This window comes from Macaca fascicularis, chromosome 4 (genome assembly GCF_037993035.2).
Source record: "Macaca fascicularis isolate 582-1 chromosome 4, T2T-MFA8v1.1".
Classification (NCBI taxonomy): Eukaryota; Metazoa; Chordata; class Mammalia; order Primates; family Cercopithecidae; genus Macaca; species Macaca fascicularis.
Genome location: NC_088378.1, coordinates 106,948,038 through 106,971,888, shown reverse-complemented (window position 1 = coordinate 106,971,888; position 23,851 = coordinate 106,948,038). Strand labels below are relative to the sequence as shown.

The 23,851-nt window shown below is 36.5% G+C and overlaps 1 pseudogene; it reads left to right on the top strand.

Annotated features, from left to right (window-relative positions):
• The first annotated feature begins 269 nt into the window (after positions 1 to 269).
• On the top strand, positions 270 to 1,293 carry LOC123573101 (histone-lysine N-methyltransferase SUV39H2-like; annotated as a pseudogene).
• The last annotated feature ends 22,558 nt before the right edge of the window (positions 1,294 to 23,851 follow it).

Below are 23,851 nucleotides of genomic sequence, written 5' to 3'. Positions count from 1 at the left end.
TACCAGACCCCCAGCATTGGCCCCAAGTCTCACAGGACTGAGCAAGGGTGGGCATTAGTTCACCTGAGCTATCCTGTTAGACTTTGAATGAAATATCCACAAGGTGGCAGCAGCTGGGGTAAGGCATAAAGGAGCTTGGCATGGTGCCTTGGCTAGTTACACTTGATATTCTTCAGGAAATATGCAGAAAAGAAAAGCACACATGTAAATAGGTTGGAATCACCAATCTATTGGTCGACTACTTGTGTGACTACAAGGCAGTGAAGAATATGGAATTATATCTTGTAAAATGAAAATGACGGCTAGATTCTACAAATACTTAAGAATCTTTGCAAAATCTCAAGGGCCCATGACTGTTTCAGCAATTCTTTAATAGTGAGCATAATTATTTATCTCAGGTAAAGAAAGGCAAAGCAATAACTCCAAAAGACAATAACAAAACTTTGAAACCTGCCATTGCCAAGTACATTGTAATGAAGGCCAAACAAAGGATAGTCCTGCAGAGATGGCAAGATGAACTCAACAGAAGACAGAATAATAAAAGACTGATATTTGTTGAAAATAGGGTTCACTTAGAAGGCCCACTTTCAGACTTCTGCTACATTAATGAACACAAACCAGCTCCCGGAGCCAGCTTAGTAAATGAAGCCACCTTTGATTGTTCATGCACAGGTTGCTTCTTTGAAAAATGTTGCCCTGCTGAAGCTGGAGTTCTTTTGACTTAGAGTAAAAACCAACAAATTAAAATTCCACCTGTTACTCCCATCTATAAATGTATCTCAAGCTGTGAATGTGGGCCTCACTGTACCAATAGGATTGTACAAAAAGGCACACAGTAATTCACTATGCATCTTTCACAGTATCAATGACCATGGCTGGGGTGTAAAAATCCATGTGAAGATTAAAAGAATGAGTTTTGCCATTGAATGTGTTGGAAAGGTAATCACAAGTGAAAAAGCTGAAATATGAGGGCGGTTATATGACAACGTAGGATCTGGACTACGCATCTGATGAACTCACGGTAGATGCAGCTCAATATGGAGCTGTGAATCACAGTAATGACCCAAAACTTCAGGTGTTCAATGTTTTCATTGATAATTTGACACTTGCCTTCCCTAAATAGCACTGTGTTCCATGAGAACTATAAATGCTGGAGAAGAGTTGATTTTTGACAATCAAACAAAAGGTTCTGGAGATATACCTTCAGAGTGTATTGACCACAGCTCAGCCAAAAAGAGGGTCAGAACTGTATGTAAATGTAGAGCTGTGACCGGCAGAGGTTACCTCAAATGAATTTTCAGGAAGTTGAAGTGATGATAATTGTAGTTTGTTGTTTCTTTTTTCTAATGTTATCATTTCAAAAATAAGTATTTGGAAGTCTTTTTTCATATTATCAAGATTATAACTAAGTTAATTTACAATTCATGGTTCAAGTCATTTGCCAAATGCATTACTGATGCCTCTGGAGAGAGGGCCACTGGGTTGCACAGACTGATTTGAAGTCTACATATTTAGTGCTTAGAGACCAAACATGGAAAGCAAACTATTTATAGCTCAGCATATGCATACTTACTTAAGAAGTCAATGTGAATAGAGAAATGCCTTCTGTAGTATTTGAATGGTGTTAAACTGATAATGTAATAATTGCTGAGCGATCAAACATTCAACTTTCCATACCCCTTGAACTCAGAGAAATAGAGTTAATTCAATTTGGGAAAACCTACAAGTTCTGTTATTGTTACTATACTGTCATTCCTATTTAATACTCCCTGTACTTTTTATTTGAGACAAATAGGTGATATTTAATTTTATACTCTATATTCTACTTTTTCATTAAAACATTGGCATCTCAATGACATATAAACTTAAGGTAAGACATTAAATGTAAAACCTTTTAACTAAAAAAATACTATCTAAAATATAATTTTATTAAAGTATTTTTAGATTTTTGTCTTTCAAAATATATTTTATGAGATCTATGTAAAATGTAATTGCTACTAAAATATTTTGTGGTTTTGGATAGTATTTATTTCTGATACATATTCCAAAGAAGCTTAATATATTTATATATAGAAAATATTTTATATATAACATATACAATACACATGTGTTTATATGTATATTTTAATCAATGTTTTTAAGAGGAGACATAGTTAATATAGATGATTTTGCATCCTCAAAATCACAAATTATTCTGTGAGAGAACTTTGTGGCATACAATTTTAAAGAACTACACATGAAATCTTTCTCACCGGCCAGGCTTATTTCTCAGGCAGGCCTATAATCCCAGCACTGTGGGAGGCTGAGATGGGAGGATTGTTTGAGGCCAGTAGTGTGACAAGCCTGGACAACATAGTGAGAATCTGTCTTTACAAAAACAATAATAATAGCCAGGCATGGTGGCACTCACTGGTAGTACCAGCTAATAAGGAGATTGAGGTGGAAGGATCGCTTGAGCTCAGGAGCCCAGGAGTTCGATGCTGCAGTGAGCCATTGCACCATTGTACTCCAGTCTGAGTGAGGGATAAACTGTCAAAAAAATCCTCTAAATTATTTTGAAATTTTTGCTATTAAGGAAACCATTTTTTAGAAAGGATTCTAAATATTATTTGCTCAACTAACTTCATCCATTATTCTACTTTTTATGTGCATGTAATAACAGTTATGGCTATTATCATAAAATGGAAATGCCAAAAATACATCAAATTATGTTGCTTCCCTACTCAAAATTTGTACTATTTTCTCATCACATTAGGATAAAATTCATAGTCTCCCCCATGGTTTACAATTATGTGAGTAAGCTCCTGGCCTCTTCTCTTTCTTAACCTCCTGATTTTCTTCAAGTTCATTGCACTTCAGCTACATAGAGTGCTTCTGCCTTTTCCCTTGATGTTATCAGTACCTGACATTCATGTTTCTCAGATAATTGCAGCTTTCTTCACATCTCTTGTCAAAATTCACATTCCCATCCTATCTATAATGGCATTCTTGTGGAACTTCTTTTTCCCCATACTCCTGCATTTTTTCCCATAGTATTGAGCACCTATTACCTGCAATTATGTATCTTATTTATTTGATTTTTTGCCTCCAACCAAAATCATAAATAAAAGTTCCATGAGAACAAATATGTATGGCTCTCTTGTTTACTGTGATACCCATCAGGACCTAAAATGTGACCAAATGGTAGTAGAACTCAAATATTTATAAAATAGTTTCAATCAGCTCATCATAAGTCATAATTTAAAGGCATCCTAAACAAATAAATGCACAATTCAATGAGATTTAAATGAAATTGGTTTTGAGTTTCTCCACTTTTTTTACCTTCTCCATGAATAAGATACATGGATATAAAGAAATTTTAGCACTTAAACTATTGAATCTGAGGTAATAGAAATCTATATTTTGATAGAAATCTATCTTCCTTAACCAATGAGAAAGATGAAACTGAATAAAAGGAGGGGGATTATGTCTTGACTTATTTATTTATTTATTTATTTATTTATATTATTATTATTATTTGAGACAGAGTCTCTCTCTGTCCCCAGGCTGGAGTGCAATGGTGCAATCTTGGCTCACTGCAATCTCCACCTCCCAGGTTCAAGTGACTCTCCTACCTCAGCCTCCTGAGAAGCTGGGACTACAGGTACATGCCACCATGCCCAGCTAATTTTTGTGTTTTCAGTAGAGATGGGGTTTCACCATGTTGACCAGACTTGTCTTGAGTTCCTAACCTCAGGTGATCCACCCACCTTGGGCTCCCGAAGTGTTGGGATTGAAGGCATGAGCCATTGCACCCAGCTTGACTTATTTCTAAAATAAAAAAAATAATAGAAGAAAATGTTGCAAAGAGCCCTAAATGTTCTAGAGACATTATGTATCCCAATTCATTCTGGTTTAAAGAATTTAGATAATGTTTTGTTATTAATTAGTAGATATTAAGCCTGTATTATTTGGAATTGAGTCATTTGTTTTATTATTAGGTTGGTGCAAAACTAATGGCAAAAACCACAATTACATTTGCACCAACCTAATATTAGCAGTCATTTTGGTAATCCAAATAATTACTCAGGTGTAAATTTTTCTTATTTTCATCTCTGATAACCCAAGGTTACTAGAAAAACAGAGTTGGCAAGTGCAACATACTTTAAAAAGTCTTGTTGAAATAAAGCAGATAATTGACGTTATTTTTTCTCTCCCACTTGCTGCACTGCAATTGAAGTGTGGCTGTTAATTATAACTTTCAAATGCTAACTCTACACATTTGATGAATCTAGGGATTTGAACAGTTATTACAGCAAACTGACATGTTATTATAAAGGACAGAATTCACAATTTCTTACCCTCCAATTACTCACAGGATAAACTTTATGACTGTGTTATCAGCACCAACTGAAGTTGATTTAAGAGATATGATGCTTCTTTTAAAGACATGACTTTCATAATAATTGAAGCAAGGGAGACCTCTAGCAGCATGTGCTCATGCTGAAATCTTAAATCAATGATTTGGCTTCATTCCCAACTAACAGGTATATCTGCACGGATTATTATTATTATTACTATTATTATTATTATTATTTGCTACGAAGAAAAGAAAGTATTATACAAGGGCCACTCACCCTGACATTTCCAAATATTCAAAAAACGATATGATATTTTCAAAAATACATGAGTAATGTTTCACTTATTCACCCTGCGTTGCCCAGTCAATTAAATGAATGAAGTCATAGGTGGTGATAAAGCACAATGCGAGTGTTAGTCAAGATAAAATAATACTTGACTGGGAACCACAATCCCAAAAGCCAAAATCCCTGACCATTTGCTTTCTTCTGCCACAGACTTGCAGAAGAGACATTTAGAAAAGTTATGTAAAACAAAAATCTCCCTATTTTTAGAGTAAGGCATAGTACCTTGATTTAGTCAACAATCGTTGAACAGCCACTGAGTGGAGCTGGCAGAAATGTGTTGATTGACTTTAGATTGACATACTTGGAAGGCAACCGAAGGTAAAAGACATCAAGGAGAAAAATTGCAGTGAAATACACAGAAGTATCAATCATATCTATTCCCCAAATTTTCCTTAGTATGAAGTCTTTTCTCAAATAGTAAAGGGCAGTCTGATATCCTCCTATATTATTGCTCAAGTGGATGGTACAGAGATACTACAAAGAGAGATGAAGAATGATAGATTTTCAGAGAAATTGTGCCCAATATTTATCATTCACTGAACCTTACCTGTATTTGACAAAAAAAAAAATGAATAATAGAAGGGATAAGGAACTTGATACTATTCCTAGAAGCCAGACTTTCCACATTTATTGTTGTTAAATTTTATCTATTGGGCTTAAAATACAGACTGTTTTAAACCAAGAATATAACTGTGACCATGAAGGAAGAAATTTAAGAGTGTCAAGTATCTTACCTAAAGCTTCTCGAGTTTTTCCTTTTATTTCCTCCTTCTTCTCATTGATCTAATATGCATTTTTACTTCAAACAATGGCATATATGTTATAGCCACAGCTGATTCTAAAATTTTAAAATTAGAAGACAATCATTAGTTTTCTTTAAGAACACAAAGCTCTAGAAAAAAATGTTAATCTTCTAGTTCCCATCTTGGTTAATGCCAAGGCATTTGTCTATCCAAGCTCACTGTGTAAAGGTCATGTGATGTATGTCATATAACACCACAATGTCAGCAATATGAAATACTTCAAATTTATTCCTACCTCCATTAACTTTAACAGTGAGAACCTGTCACATTTTCAAACGAAACTATTGATTCCACAGTGAAATTAATGTTTCACAATACAAAGCATTTCCCCCACTCAATTTTTTTATCTTATTCCAGGCAAGCCAAAAATCTTTCACTCGGGTGCCTGTTTGGAGTCTGCTTCTCCCTATGAGTGGATTCTACCATCTTCTCCAGAGCATCTCCCCTTTCACGCCTCCAGCATTGTGTTACCCCACCTCCAATTCACTCATGTTATCCTCTTAGCGGCAAGGCAGGACATAAGAATATAACAACACTAGATAGCCATGAAAAAAATAGAAAAATGAAATAAAATTTCAAAATTCATGTACAATAAGAGCTGCTTATAATCCAAACACCAATTTTATCTTAAACGGGTTTTTTTTTTCAGTAAATCAGTGTTTTCAGAACCCCCAAAAATCCAGTCTAGAATCATCTGTCTTATAACCCAGAGAGTTGTTTTTGTAACATTCTCCATAAATTGTTTACTTAAGACACTTGAATCCAGAGACATCTTATTAAGGTCATTACATAGACAATGACTAGTATCATTAGTCTATTTACCAAGAAGTTAAAAAATCGTATTTACAAGGAGACTGATTACACAAGGTGATTAGCCTTTTTTGTTTTTCCCGAAGTGTTCTCCCTCCTACCAATCATGGAAGAAATTGATCACAGTTCAGCAGCTTTAATTTTTTCTTGCCTACTACACATCTGACCTTGGATATTATCTCTTCATTACGTTTTATAGATATTACACAATTTTCTGCAAAAGCATATAAAATAATATGCCAATTAACTACTAGATGAATAATAGGATTTGAATAAAAAGCATATAAATAATATGTCAGTTAACTACTAGATGAATAATATGCCAATTAACTACTAGATGAATAATAGTTACTAGCCTTTTCTGTTTTTCCCAAAGTGTTCGCCTACCTACGAATCATGGAAGAAATTGATCACAGTTCAGCAGCTTTAACTTTTTCTTGCCTACTACACATCTGAACTTCGATATTATCTCCTCATTACATTTTACAGATATTCCACAATTTTCTGCAAAAGCATATAAAATAATGTGCCAATTAACTACTAGATGAATAATAGGATTTGAACCATGAATAGGAATATAAATTATCTCTGTTAAGCATGTTACTTGTGACCATATACTTTGATATTTGTTTAATTATTTGTGACCACATTTATGATAATCTTTGTCCAGATTATTTACTCTTTTTCCTCTACCATTCATAATAATTTGAATCAATTTATCCATGTTGATGGAGACATTTATTTTCATGGATAATTTTCATAGCCAAATTTATATTTCCCAGTTAATCTGTCTCCATAGGCATTTCATCACTTGGGAACTTCAAATAAACTGCCACTAAATTTCCAAAAATATTTACTTATTCAACCAGGAGTGGTGGCTCATTTCTGTAATCCCAGCACTTTGGGAAGCCGAGGTGGGTGGATCACCTAAGGTCAGGAGATTGAGATCAGTCTGGTCAACATAATGAAACCCTGTCTCTGCTAAAAATACATAAAGTTATCTGGGCGTGGTAGCAGGAGCCTGTAATCTTAGCTGCTCAGGAGGCAGAGAAAGGAGAATCGCTTGAACCCAGGAGGCGGAGGTTGCAGTGAGCTGAGATCAGGCCACTGCACTATAGCATGGGTAACAAGAGAGAAATTCTGTCTCCAAAAAAAAATACATTCCATCAATATCTAGACAAATCCATAGCCAATATTATATTAAAGGGGCAAAAGCTGGAAGAATTCCCTTTGAAAACCAGCACAAGACAAGCATGCCCTCTCTCACCATTCGTATTCAACATGGTATTGGAAGTTCTGGCCAGGGCAATAAGGCAAGAAAAATAAATAAAGGATATTCAAATAGGAAGAGAGAAGTCAAATTATCTCTGTTTGCAGATGGCATGTTTGTATGCTTAGAAAACCCCATCATCTCAGCCCCAAATCTCCTAAAGCTGATAAGAAACTTCACCAAGCCTCAGGATACCAAATCAATGTGCAACAATCACAATCACTCCTGTACACCAATAATAGACAAACAGAGAGCCAAATCATGAGTGAATTCCCATTCACAATAGCTACAAAGAGAATAAAATACCTAGGAATAAAACTTACAAGGATGTGAAGGACATTTTCAAGGAGAACTACAAAACACCGCTCAAGTAAATAAGACAGGACACAAATGGAAAAACATTCCATGCTCATTGATAGAAAGAATCAATATCAGTGAAATTGACCATACTGGCCAAAGTAATTTATAGATTCAGTGATATCCCCATCAAGCTACCATTGACTTTTTTCATGGAATTAGAAAAACTACTTTAAATTTCATATGGAACCAAAAAAAAGAGCCCATATATCCAAGACAATCCTAAGCAAAAAAGAACAAAGCTGGAGGCCTCCCGTTACCTGACTTCAAACTATATTACAAGGCTACAGTAACAAAAACATCATGGTACTGGTACCAAAACAGATAAATAGACCAAAGGAACAGAACAGAGGCCTCAGAAATAACACAACCATCTGATCTTTGAAAAACCTGACAAAAAGCAAGCAATGGGGAAAGGATTCCCTATTTAATAAACGGTGTTGAGAAAACTTTCTAACCATATGCAGAAAACTGAAACTGGACCCCTTCCTTACATCTTATACAAAAATTAACTCAAGATGGATTAAAGACTTAAATGTAAGACCTAAAACCGTAAAAACCCTAGAAGAAAACGTAGGCAATGGGCACAGGCATGGGCAAAGTGTTCATGAATAAAACACCAAGAGCAATGGCAACAAAAGCCAAAATTGACACATGGGATCTAATTAAACTAAAGAGCTTCTGCATAGCAAAACAAACTATCATCAGAGTGAACAGGCAACCTACAGAATGGGAGAAAATTTTTCCAATCTATCCATCTGACAAAGGGCTAATATGCAGAATCTACAAAGAACTTAAATTTACAAGAAAAAAACAAACAAACACAAAGTGGGTGAAGGATATGAACAGACATTTCTCAAAAGAAGACATTTATGCAGCCAACAAGCATATGAAAAAAAAGTTCATCATCATTGGTCATTAGAGAAATGCAAATCAAAACGACAATGAGATACCATCTTACTCCAGTTAGAATGGCGATCGTTAAAAAGTCAGGAAACAACAGATGTTAGAGAGTCTGTGAAGAAATAGGAAACTTTTACACTGTTGTGGGAATATAAAATCGTTCAACGTTGTGGAAGACATTGTGGTGATTCCTCAAGGATCTAGAAGCAGAAATACCATTTGACCCAGCAATTCCATTACTGAATATATACGCAAAGGATTATAAATCATTGTACTATAAAGACACTGCACATGTATGTTTATTGCTGCACTATTCACAGTAGCAAAGACTTAGAACCATCCCAAATGTCCATCAATGATAGAATGGATAAAGAAAATGTGGCACATATACAACATGGAATACTATGCAGTCATAATAAAGGATAAGTTCATGTCATTTGCAGGGACATGGATGAAGCTGGAAATCATCCTTCTCAGCAAACGAACACAGGAACAGAAAAGTAAACACCATGTATTCTCACTCATAAGTCAGAGCTGAACAATGAGAACACGTACACGGGGCGAGGAACATCACACCCTGGGCCCTGTTGGGTGCTGGGGGTCTAGGGGAGGTATAGCATTAGGAAAAATACCTAATATAGGTGACGGGTTGATGAGTGCAGCAAGTCACCACGGCACATGTATGCCTATGTAACAAACCTGCATGTTCTATACATGTATCTCAGAATTAAAAGTATATAAAAATTTTTACGTATCCTATGAATTATCATTGACATTGACATACATCCCTTTTATTTATTAATTTATTTTGGAGACTGAGTCTGGTTCTGTTCCCCAGGCTGTAGTGCAGTGGCACAATCTTGGCTCACTGCAACCTCTGCCTCCCAGGTTCAAGAGATTCTCCTGCCTTAGCCTCCTGAGTGGCTGAGACTACAGGCATGCACCACCACGTCCAGCTGATTTTTGTATTTTTAATAGAGACGGGGTTTTACCATGTTGGCCAGGCTGTGCTAGAACTCCTGGCTTCAGGTGATTTGCCTGCCTTGTCCTCCATAAGTGCTGGGATTACAGGCGTGAGCTACCATTCCTGGCCTCACGTTTTTATTTAATTTTGTCAGTAAACTTACAAACACTTTGATACACCATGTAATTGAGACAGAAAGATTTAGTTTAAATGGTTTATGTATCACATTTCGACTAAAATGGCAAGTTATCTCTGCCCAATAGTAATGAAATTTTCCCGCTTACCGCACATTTCCAGTGACTAGGGTTGTGAATGGAGACCACTCTTCAGTAAATTTTGAATTTCAACTGGTTTGTGGACATGATCATATAACACATATTATAGTACAAGGTTTTATAGAAACTGGATATTCAAGCACAATGTTATATACAGTGCACAAGACTACAGACACCCAGCCTCATTCAGTGTAGTTGTATCTATATGAGTTAAACTAACAGCAGTGTTAAATTAGTTGTGTCTCTCTAGTCATCAAAAAAGTGTAGTCTCAGGTTACCTATACAAATAGTATTCCAGACCCTTAGTATTACATTTGAGGCAGAGGGCAGAAGGTAAGATTGCTTGCTACCCTCCCAAGTTAGGTCTGTTCAACCAGCACCTAAATCACGGCAGTAAATCAGCTGCCATACCACGTAGATGCATTTGCTCACAAAAGCTTGTAGCCACCTTGGCATCCGTGTTCAACCAAGTAATCCCTTTAATCCAATAGTATCTAAAATTAGCAAAGTTCCCTGCTGATCATTAAACCTAAGAATCTATGCCAATAATGATTCAACAGTTGTCTGTTGAAATTTACATCTAAAAATATATCAGTTGTTTACTAGAATGCATTCATACTATATAGTCATCTGAATTTAGTCTCTGGCTACCTATACAGTCTTTTGGTTAATCAGTGACCTTATTTGCTTCTATTTGCAGGTTAATATAAATCTCTGCAGCTAGCAAAAAAAAAAAAAAAAAAAAAAAAAAAAAAAAAAATTACAACAAAATTATTCAGAGATAGAAAAAACTAGTCTTGCAGAATTATCTTTTACTCTCATACTCTCATCTTTCTCTCCTCTTTTTGTTTTTATCCAGGCTTAGGCTTGCTCTATCCAGTATGCTCACCACTAACCATATGTTGAGCATACATTGAGCACTAGAAATATGTCTAGTCCAAACAGAGACACCTTCTAAGTGTTAAAATACACTCTGGTTTGCAAAGTGTTAGTATAAGATATTAATATGGAATAACTTATTAATAAATTTTATATTGATTACATGGTAAAATAATATTTTGAATAATATTTTGAATTAATTGTATAATCAAAATTAATTTCACCTTTTTTTACTCTATTGACTGGAGCTACTGGAAAATTTTAAATTATAAATACATCTTGTATTTGTGGCTCGCATTATATTTCTATTGGACAGTGCTAATATAGATTTTACTAGAACTGTTACAACAGCAAATACATATAATTTTTTGGTACATTTTCCTTAGCCTTGTATTTGTTATCAATTGACTTCCTTAATTTATCCTAGTTGATGCCTGTGTCTTCCAAATCCCATTGGTAAGACTCATATACAGTAATTTGCATCAAATCTTTTATCTATTTATACTAAGGTGAGTAGCAATCATCCACTGTTTTATTTTCACTATATTTTCAATCCATTCAATTTTCTTACCAGAAGTTTTATTCACTGAACTGAAGGACATTAATTTTCATAGCACAAATCTGAGTGATCTGGGTGAACACCAATATATCAGATCAGATCGTCCAGTCAGATTACCGCACATCATAGATCTTACCCAGTATAGAACTCTATTTAAGAGGAAGAGATGAAGAAGGCAGAAGCCTGGGGCGTTCCATGTTGCATCTCACGTTCTTTCTTTCTACATTGGACTTGTGTGTTTGGCCCAGAGTCATAGATGAGGACTCAAATGGGTTTGATTAGTCATCTAATACAGCAGGGAGTATTTTATTTATGAAATAGTGTTATTTTATACTATAAGAGTATATAAGTTGTACAACATTCGCCAAACCTTCATATATATATATATATATATATATATATGAAGTGTGTGTGTGTGTATATATATATATAAAAAGTGTGTTTACCATGTGCAGTCTTCAACCAGAAATAAGCTACTAAAAGCATTCTGTAAGTAAAAACTGCCCTCACAAATATTATTAGTTAATTTATCCAAGGGTCCAGTTACCATATTTACAAGGATTAGACTGTCACCACCATTTTTTCCCCAAGAGAATTTCCCTGGTAATTAGAACATAAACTAGTATAATTTGTGAACTCTGATACAGATAATAAAAGAAAAAGAAAGGCTGAATGTTTAAGACTTGCCAGCCAGTGATGTCCATAGTGTATAAGATTTAAATTCACTTAACTTCTCTTAAAGTGTTAATAAGCTATCAAAATACAAAACTAAATAAATCCACCACCTTTTCAGATTACCTCCCTCCTTTGAGGACACAATTTGAAACACAGTTGCAGAATTTTGCTAGGTCTAATCTCATCATTTTCCTCTTCCCTAGCTTCCACACACACAGATGTGATATGCATATACATATACATCAACACACACATATAGTAGGAATTTTAAGATATATGGAGTCTCGCTCTGTCTCCCAGGTTGGAGTGTAGGGGTGCGATCTCGGCTCACTGCAACCTCCACCTCCCAGGTTCAAGTGATTCTCCTACCTCAACCTCCTGAGTAGCTGGGATTACAGGTGCGTGCCACCACTCCTGGCTAATTTTTGTATTTTTAGTAGAGACGGGTTTTTGCCATGTTGGCCAGGTTGGTCTCAAACTTCTGACCTCATGTGACCCACTGCCTCAACCTCCCAGAGTGCTAGGATTACAGGCGTGAGCCACCATGCCCAGCCATATGTGTGTGTGTGTGTGTGTGAGTGTGTGTGTGTGTTTAATTTTCTTTTTTATTCTCTACCTTAGCCTCTGTGTTTGCAACCCCAGAGTTAGTTAAACTGAACCTGAGCTTCCTCTCAGATACTCTCCACTTTTACAGGCTGTTCACATTTGTAACAGTTAACTCTTCATGCAAACTTCATGTCTTGATGTCTCAATTATCTGGTATCTTTTTCAGCATTTCTCTCCAGCAATGTCCTAAAAGTGTCTTCCTTCGTCCTCTGCTGAAATTTATTTTCCAGGATCTGGCATTCCTTAGCCCTTTTAAATCCTGCCTCCATGAAGGCTTGTCTTTGTTCCCACAGTCCGCTAAGCTTCCTGATCGGCCTTAAATATTTGAAAGTAGTTGGTAGTCTTGTTGATATTTCCAAGCTTCTGCTCTCAGATTCCCAATACATCCTCAGAGAAGTGACACTCCTCAAAATCATGTCTCTCCTTTTTTGAGTAATATTCACTATTCCTGTGAGGCTGAGACTTCTCTCTTTCTCACTTAGCAACCATTACAACCCCAATATCAGAATTAACTGATTTCTTCTTTACCACAACTATAAAAGTCCATTTCTATTTTTACTTTATTTTTATTGAGACAGTCTCCCTGTCTTACCTAAGCTAGACTGTAATGGCATGATCACAGCCCATTGCTGCCTCCACCTCCCAGGACAAAGCAATCCTCCTCCCATATCAGCCTCCTAAGTACCTGAGAAGCAAGGACTACAGTCATACACCACCATCTGCAGCTAATATTTTGCATTTTTTATAGAGATGATAGTCTTCCTATATTACCCAGGCTGGTCTTGAACTCCTAGGCTCAAGCAATCCTCCTGCCTTGGCCTCCCAAGATGTTGAGATTACAGCTGTGAGCCACCACGGTGAGCCCAAATTCCAATTCTCTCTGTCTTCCCCCTCCTCATAGTTATACCATGCAGGCCCAGATATTTTGTTTTTGTTTTTACTTTTTCTATAATTGTTCGTTTTATCATCCCACCACATGTAACTGGTAAGTGAGGTGAAACGATAGCAATTAGAGTTCAGAGTTATTATTATTTAATCAGGTTGGGCATTCTAATATCTGAATTGAGCATGTTTTTTTAATCTAGACTTTCATTAAGAGTAGCCAGTTGAGTAGAGAATCCTTGAGATCCACCTAACATTATCTAAGGATAGGAGAAAACTTTACTCATTAAGTATATTCTTTTTTTTTATTATTATACTTTAAATTCTGGGATACATGTGCAGAATGTATAGGTTTGTTACATAGGTATATACATGCAGTGGTGGTTTGCTGCATCCATCAACCCGTCATCTACATTAGGTATTTCTCCTAATGCTAGCCCTCCCCCAGACCCCCACCACCCAACAGAGCCCAGGGTGTGATGTTCCCCACCCTGTCTATGTGTTCTCATTTTTCAACTCCAACTTATGAGTGAGAACATGTGGTGTTTGCTTTTCTGTTCCTGTGTTTGTTTGCTGAGAGTGATGGTTTCTATCTTCATCCACATCCCTGCAAATGACATGAACTCATCCTTTTTTATGGCTGCATAGTATTCCATATTGTATATGTGCCACATTTTCTTTATCCAGTCTATCATTTATGGGCATTTGGGTTGGTTCCAAGTCTTTGCTATTGTGAACATTACTGCAATAAATATATATGTGCATGTGTCTTTATGGTAGAATCATTTATAATTCTTTGGATGTATACCCAGTAATGGGATTGCAGGGTAAAATGGTATTTCTGGTTCTAGATCCTTGAGAAATCTCCACACTGCCTTCCACAATGGTTGAACTAATTTACACTCTCACCAACAGTGTAAAAGTGTTCCTATTTCTCCACATCCTTAAAAGCATCTGTTGTTTCCTTACTTTCTAATGATCACCATTCTAACAGGCATGTTAGAATGGTATCTCATTGTGGTTTTGATTTGTATTACTCTAATGACCAGTGATGATGAACTTTTTTTTCATATGTTTGTTGGCCACATAACTGTCTTCTTTTGAGAAGTGTCTGTTCATATCCTTTGCCCACTTTTGATGGGGTTGTTTTTTTTTTTTTTTTTTTTTTTTTTTTCCTGTAAATTTGTTTAAGTTCCTTGTAGATTCTGGATATTAGCCCTTTGTCAGATGGATAGATTGTAAAAATTTTCTCCCATTCTGTAGGTTGCCTGTTCACTCTGATGGTAGCTTCTTCTGCTGTGCAGAAGCTCTTTAGTTTAGTTGGATCCCATGTGCCAATTTTGGCTTTTGTTGCCTTTGATTTTGGTGTTTTAGTTATGAAGACTTTGCCCATGTCTATGTCCTGAATGGCATTGCCTAGGTTTTCTTCCAGGATTTTTATGGTTTTATGTCTTACCTTTAATCCTTTAATCCATCTTGAGTTAATTTTTGTCTAAGGTGTAAGGAAGTGGTCCAATTTATGTTTTCTGAATATGGCTAGCCAGTTTTCCCAACACCATTATTAAATACGGAATCCTTTCCCTATTTCTTGTTTTCATCAGGTTTTTCAAAGATCAGATGGTTGTAGATGTGTGATGTTATTTCTAAGGCCTCTGTTCGGTTCCATTTGATCTATATATCTGCTTTGGTACCAGTACCATGCTGTTTTTGTAACTGTAGCCTTGTAGTATAGTTTGAAGTCAGGTAGCATGATGCCTCCAGCTTTACTATTTTGTTTAGAATTATCTTGGTTATATGGGCTCTTTTTTGGTTCCATATGAAATTTAAAGTAGTTTTTTCTAATTCTGTGAAGAAAGTCAATGGTAGCTTGATGGGGATAACATTTTGGGCAGTATGGCCATTTCCATGATATTGATTCTTCCTATCCATGAGCATGCAATGTTTTTCTATTTGTTTGTGTCCTGTCTTTTTTTCTTGAGCAGCGGTTTGTAGTTCTCCTTGAAGAGGTCCTTCCCATCCCTTGTAAGTTGTATTCCTAGGTATTTTATTCTCTTTGAAGCAGTTGTGAATGCAAGTTCACTCATGATTTGGCTCTCTGTTTGTCTGTTCTTGGTGGATAGAAAGGCTTGTGATTTTTGCCCATTGATTTTGTATCCCAAGACTTTGCTGAAGTTACTTATCAGCTTAAGGAGATTTTGAACTGAGATAATGGGGTTTTCTAAATATACAATCATGTCATCTGCAAACAGAGACAATTTGACTTCCTCTCTTCCTATTTGAATACCCTTTATTTCTTTCTCTTGCCTGATTGCCCTGACCAGAACTTTTAATATTATGTTCAATAGGAGTGGTCAGAGACAGCATCCTTTTCCTGTGCCATTTTTCAAGGGGAATGCTTCCAGATTTTGCCCATTCTGTGTGATATTGGCTGTGGGTTTCTAATAAATAGCTCTAATATTTTCAAGTTACATTCTATCAAGACCTAGTTTATTGACAGTGTTTAGCATGAAGAGGTGTTGAATTTTATCGAAGGACTTTTCTGCATCTATTGAGATAATCATGTGGTTTTTGTCATTGACTTTGTTTACGTAATGGATTAAGTTTATTGATTTGCATATGTTGGACCAGCCTTGCATTCCAGGGATGAAACCAACTTGATCGTGGTGGATAAACTTTTTGTTGTACTGCTGGATCGGGTGGCCAGTATTTTATTGAGGATTTTCTCATCAATGTTCATCAGGGATATCAGCCTGATTTGTGTTGTTGTGTCTCTGTGAGGTTTTCATATCAGGATGACCCTGGCCTCACAAAATGAATTAGGGAAGAGTATCTTTTTTTCTATTGTTTGGAATAGTTTCAGAAGGAATGGTATCAGCTCCTCTTTGTACTTCTGGTAGAATACAGCTATGAATCCGTCTGTTCCTGGGCTTTTTTTTAGTTGGTAGGCTATTAATTACAGCCTCAATTTCAGAACTTGTTATTTGTCCAGTCAGATTCAACTTCTTTCTTGTTTAGTCTTGGGAGTGTGTGTCGAGGAATTTATCCATTTCTTCTAGATTTTTCTAGTTCATTTATTTTGAGGTGTTTATTCTCTGATTGTAGTTTGCATTTCTGTGGGATCAGTGGTGATATCTGATTTGTCATTTTTTATTATGTCTATTTGGTTCATGTTTTTTTCTTTAGTAGTCTGCCTAGTAGTCTATCTGTTTTGTTAATCTTTTCAAAAAAACAGCTCCTAGATTCATTTATTTTTTAAGGGATTTTGTATCTCTATCTCCTTCAGTTCTCCAGTTCTCCTCTGATCTTAGTTATTTCTTGTCTCCTGTTAGCTTTTTAATTTGTTTGCTCTTGTTTCTCTAGTTACTTTAGCTGTGATGTTATAGTGTCTATTTTTGATCTTCCCTGCTTTATCCTGTGGGGATTTTGTGCTATAAATTTCCCTCTAAACACTGCTTAACTGTGTCCCAGAAATTCTGGTATGTTGTGCCTTTGTTCTCATTGGTTTCAGGTAACTTATTTATTTCTGCCTTAATTTTAAGCTTCATAAGAAAAGGAGAAATAAAATCCTTTACAGACAAGCAAATGCTGAGACATTTTTGTCATCACCAGGCCTACCTTTCAAGAGCTCCTGAAGAAAGCACTAAATATGGAAAGGAAAAACTGGTACCAGCAACTGTAAATGCATTCCAAACTGTAAAGACTATTGAAACTATGAAGAAAATACATCAACTGACAGGCAAAATAACCAGCATAGCATCATAATGACAGGATCAAATTCACATATAACAATAGTAACCTTAAATGAAAATTGACTAAATGCCCTAATTAAAAGACACAGACTGGCAAATTGGATAAAGAGTCAAGGCCCATCTGTGTGCTGTATTCAAGAGACCTATCTCACATGCAAAGATACACATAGGTTTAAAATATGGATGGAGGAATATTTACCAAGCAAATGGAAAGCCAAAAAAGAGCAAAGGTTGCAATCTCAGTCTCTGATAAAACAGACTTTAAACCAACAAAGATCAAAAGAGACAAAGAAGGACATTACATAATGATGAAGGGACCAATGCAACAAGAAGAGCTAACTATTCTAAATATATATGCACCCAAAAAAGGAGCACCCAAATTCATAAAGCAAGTTCTTAGAGACTTGCAAAGAGACTTAGACTCCCACACAATAATAGTGGGAGAATTTAAAACCCTACTGTCAATATCAGACAGATCAATGAGACAGAAAATTAACAAGGTTATTCAGGACTTGAACTCAGCTCTGGAGCAAGCTGAACTAATAGACATTTACAGAACTCTCCACTGCAGATCAGCAGAATATAGATTCTTCTCAGCACTGCATTGCACTTATTCTAAAATTGACCACATAATTGGAAGTAAAACACTCCTCAGCAAATGCAAAATAACAGAAATCATAAAAAACCATCTCTCAGACCACAGTACAATCAAATTAGAACCTGGGATTAAGAAACTCACTCAAGGCTGGTCACAGTGGCTCATGCCTATAATCCCAACACTTTAGGTGGCTGAAGCTGGTGGATCAACTGAGGTCGGGAGTTCGAGACCAGCCTGAACAACATGGAGAAACCCCATCTCTACTGAAACTACAAAATCGATTGAGTATGATGGTGTATGCCTGTAATCCTAGCTATTCAAGAGGCTGAGGCAGGAGAATCGCTTGAACCCAGGAGGCCAAGGTTGTAATGAGCCAAGATCACACCATTGCACTCCAGCCTGGGCAACAAAAGTAAAACACCATCTCAAAAAAAAAAAAAAAAGGAAACTCACTCAAAACCACACAACTACATGGAAATGGAACAACCTGATCTTGAGTAAATTTTTCTATGTGAAATAAAAGGCAAAATTTAATTTCATTCAGATCACATTAAGATAAACTTGTTCAACAAGGTTTCAGTGATAAGGGGACAAATTAAATTTAAATTTTCCTGAAAGAGACTATATGAACATAAAAAATAATAAAACCAAAACGTTTGTATACTGCCTTAAATGTGTCTCTATTAATAACAACATTCTATACAAATTACATTATAGGTATATATAATTAGAAGGTCGTTTTCTATTCCTGGCCCATTGAGAACAAATTACATGTAATTGGATACAGGTCAAGATACTTACTACATATATTTTGTAGTTTAGTGTCAATTAATCCATTTTGTCGAAGGAGAAAGGGAAGCTTAATGTGAATGAACTGTTCATCTATAATACTTCAAGAGTAAAAGGCATAAACTCAAGTAAACCAAATTTCAGGCCATAATGCTAATGAGTAGATAAAGATGTATCAGCATGATCCAGGAACCTCTGGGCATCCAGCAAATTGGCCATATGCTAATTTCACTCTCAGAGCCATTTCCAGAAGCTAAAATGTAGCTGAACTGGGAAATACTTGTGCTGCGTTCCTACAAGCCTGGCATATCTGTACTTTCTAGACATCTGGAGACACAGTGAGTCAGACCCAGGAGGAATTTTTACAACTCCCAGTAAACAGTGAGTCCCATCTTATAATTTACAGATTATCAAGGCAGGTAGTGAATCCCCAGGACCTCTTTTCTGGTGTTATCCAATTCATTTTATAAAAGTTCACAAAAGTGGAATACAACATACTATGTGTGATTCGTTTTTTTTTTTTTTTTTTTTTTTTTTAATGGTTGATATTTATATACAGCACCAAACTACATACATTCTAAAACACATTCATGTTTGGTTATCCCATGAACAATTTTCCCTGAGACATAATTTGTTATTCACATTCTATATAAAAGAAAGTAGACATAGAGAGGTTTGATGAATTGGGTCAGGATACTTTTATTCGTATTAGACTTACTGAGCACTCTGTTGTAAGTATAAAAAATAAGATGTAAGAGAAAAGAAATTACACTTTCCTTGTCATGATGCTGTCACAAATAAGCAAACACTTACTATAGAAGACCTAATATAAGTGCCCATAATAAAACAGTCTGCAAACTCAGAGGATGCTGTGGGAGCCTAGGAAAGGATTCTCACGGAAGGTGACTTTAGATGTACACTTTAAAGGATGTGCAGAATTTTAGAAAGAAATAGAGAACAATAAGGACATTCCAGTCAGATGAAGTAGCAGTATCCACTACCAAAACCAAGAAGCTCATCTTGTGTATGAATACTATAGTCTGAATGTTTGTGTTTCCCTGAGGTGACTTCAGAGATGGGGCTCAAATTCTGGGCCAGATTGAAGAGTCATTGAAACCAGGAATAATTGAAAGCACTTCTCTCTGAGACAAGCCCACTAGTGCCATGTCAGTTTACTATTGCCATGGCAACATCCAGAAGTTAACACCCCTTTCCATGGCTGTGACCTGGAAATTACCATCCCTTTTCTAAGAATTTCTGAATAACCAGCCTCTTAATTTGTATGTAATTAAAAGCGTGTATAAATACAACTACAAAACTAATTTTAAACTGATATTCTGAGCACACTGCCTATGGGTAGCCCTGCTGTGCTAGGAGCAGTACCTCTACTGCTGCTGTACAGTGTTGCATCAATAATAGTTGATGTCTAACACCACCAGCTTGCCCTTGGATACAGAAGTACAGCTCATAGCAGAGCAGGGCTATCCCATAGGCAGTGTGCCCAGAGTAGCAGCTTAGAAGCAGTTTTGCATTTATATTTATACCCATTTTTGATTACATGCAAATTAAGAAGGTTATTCAGAAGTTTTTAGAAAAGGGATGGCGATTTCCAGGTTAGTGCCATGGAAAGGGATGGTAAATTCATGGGCAAAGCCCCAGTTTGGGGGCTCACCTGGCCTATATCTTCCCCAAAATTCATATGCTGAAACCCAATCAATGTGATGTTATTAGAAGGTGGGACCTTTGGGAGTCAATTTGGTCCTGAAGGCAGAGCCCCCATTAATGAGATTAGTGCTCTTATAAAAGAGGTACAAGAGAGCTGCTTTGTTGCTTACACTACGTGAGAACAGTGCAAGCTGGTGCCGTCTATGAATCAGAAAGTAGGCCTTCTCTTGACACCAAATTTGCATGTTCCTTGGTATTGGACTTCTCAGTCTCCAGAACTGTGAGAAATAAATTTCTGTTATTTATAAGCTACCCAGTTTGTCATATTTTGTTATAGGAGTCAAAATGAACTGAGACAGGACAGTCCAAGCAGAGGGAACAGCACTATCCACTACCAAAAGCATGAAACTCATCTTGCATATTAAGACAGATATGTTAATGCAGTAGGGGTCTAGATCTGTTTTGGCTTTTGTTACTTTTTTCTACAACCTCAAGCTGTTTCTCAGCCTAAGGAGGTTTCTTTAGGTTGGGAGCTATCAAGGGTTGAAAATGAATTAAGCTACATCCCCTGGAGTTCAATTAGGGTCCCCCAGGGTGTTCTTGGAAGAGTCTTGGAAAAGTCTCAACATTGATTCAATCTGAGGAACACCACTGAGCCTGGAGGATTACACTCTAGAGTTATCTGTCAATCAAGTTTCATCTTCCAGTAGCTGGTTGCAGAAGAAGAAAGTAATTGGATGCCCATAGGGGCTACTTTCTGAAACTTCATTGCTGATAAACATCTAATTCTTTGATGGTAATAAAGAAAAAAGACAGACTACAGGAAAAAGCAAAATTGAGTTCCTGAATGGCATAATATACACTTCTATTCATATGTGTTCTATATAAGAAGAGTTAATATTTACTTTTACAATTTTAGTTTTCAGTTTTTATTTCTTTTTTAAATTTTTTCTTCTTTCCCCATACCTTCTTAGTTCCACAACACATATATCTTACAGAATCATTACTACATTTATTCTCTTTTATAAGAAAAATAGATTTAGAAATTTTGCTCTTCAGAATGAGTAATTCAATTGGTTCTTTTTCCTATTTATGAAAGTCATTTTCCACTTTCACTAAGCTTTCTTTCTTTCATAATTTTTGTTCTAAACAAAGCGAATGTAAAACTGCATGTCCCCTTTTCAGAATTCATTTTGATGTACAAAAGCTCACCTTGGCTGTATTTTGTACAAGAAATATAATAGTTCTTTAACAAAATAGTAAAGGTTGAAATAGGTCAGTCTCACTTTCTATACTGAAATCTTATAAAATATAATAATATAATTAAAGTTGAGCAATTTATAACACTGATTTACTTTTACCATTGAACAAAATGCATTTTATTTTTTATACAGTGAACTAGTGTATTTTTTTCTTTTTCCTTTCTTTTTTCTTTATTTCTTTTACATTTTCATAAGTAATTTTAATTTTTGTCATGGTTTTGTTTGATTATTTGGATGTAACATGGGGATTTAATATGATCTGGCTCTGTGCCTCCACCTAAATCGTATCTTGAATTGTCATCCGAATTGTAATTCTCATGTGTTGGGAAAGGGACATTGTGGGAGGTGACTGGATTATGGGAGTGGCTCTCCCATGCTGTTCTCATGATAGTGAGTGAGTTCTCATGAGAGCTAGTGATTTTATAAGGAGCTCTTCCCCCTTCACTCTACACTTTCCTCTCTTGCCATTTTGTAAAGAATGATGTGATTGCTTCCCCCCTTCTGCCATGATTGGAAGTCTCCTGAGACATCCCCAGCCATGTGGAATTGTGAGTCCATTAAACCTCTTTCCTCTATAAATTACCCCATCTTGGGTATTTCTTCATAGCAGTGTGAGAACTGACATATATAGTAAATTGGTACTGAGGTAGTAAGGATTTTCTGTAAACATATCTTAAAATGTGGAGGCAACTTTGGAACTGGGTAGCAGGCACAGGTTGGAAAAGTTTGGGGTGCTCAAAAGAAGAAAAGATTTGGGAAAGTTTGGAACTTCCTAGAAACTTGTTGAATGGTTAAGATCAAAATACTGTTAGTGATGTGAACAATAAAGTCCAAGTTAAAGTGGTCTCAGATTGAAATGAGGAACTTCTTGGGAACTGGAAAAAAGGTCACTCTTGCTACATAAAGAGACTGGCAGCATTTTGCCCCTGCCCTAGAGATCTGTGGAACTTTGAGCTTGAGAGAGATGATTTTAGAGTATCTGGTAGAAGAAATTTCTAAGCAGCAAAGCATTCAAGAGGTCACCTGATTGATTCTGAAAGTGTTCAGTTATATATGCTCACAATGAGGTTCTTTGAAATTGCAATGTATGTTTAAAGGGGAAGCAAAGCATAAAATTTTGGAAAATGTGCAGCCTGACCATGTATTCCAAAAAAATTTTCTGGGGAAGATTTTATGCCAGCTGCAGAAATTTGCATGAACAATATCTATGCAGCCTTGAGACATGGTGCCCTGCTTCCAGCTCCAGATCCAGCTCCAGACGCTCCAGTTCCATCCATGGCTAAAAGGGGTCAAGGTATAGCTCAGGCCATTGCTTTAAAGGGGGCAAGCTCCAAGCCTTGGTGGCTTCCACATGGTGTTTGGCCTATGGGTGCACTTAAGTCAAGAACTGAGGTTTGAGAGCCTCCACCTAAATTTCAGACGATGTATGGAAACATCAGGATATCCAGGCAGAAGTTTCCTGCAGGGGTGGAGCCCTCATGGAGAACCTCTACTAGGGAAGTCCAGAAAGGAAATATGGGATTGGAGCCTCCACATAGAGTCCTCACTGGGGAACTGCCTAGCAGAGCTGTGAGAAGAGGCCCACTGTCTTCCAGACCCCAGACTGACAGATCCACCAACAACTTGCCCTGTGCACCTAGAAAAGCCACACACATTCAATGCTAGCCCATGTGAAAATAGGTAGGAGGAGGTCTGTACCCTGCAAAGTCACAGAGGCAGAGCTGCCCAAGGCCGTGGGAGCTGCCCAAGGTATTTTGTATCAGCATGCCCTGCATGTGAGACTTGGAGTTAAAGAAGTTTATTTTGGAGCTTTGAGATATAATGAATGCCCTGTTGGATTTTGGACTTACATGGCGCCTGTAGCCCCTTTCTTTTGGTCAATTTCTGGTCTTTAGAATTGGAGCATTTATTCAATGCCTTTATCCTCATTGTATCTGTTAAGTTGGTGCAAAGTAATTACTAGTTTTGTCCTTGAAAGTAATGGCAGGAACAGCATTTACTTTTGCACCAATCTGATCGGAAGTAACTAACTTTTTTGATTTTACAGACTCCTAGGTGGATGGGAGTTGACTTCTTTCAGATGAGCTTTGAAGCTGGACTTTTGAGTTCATGCTGGAATG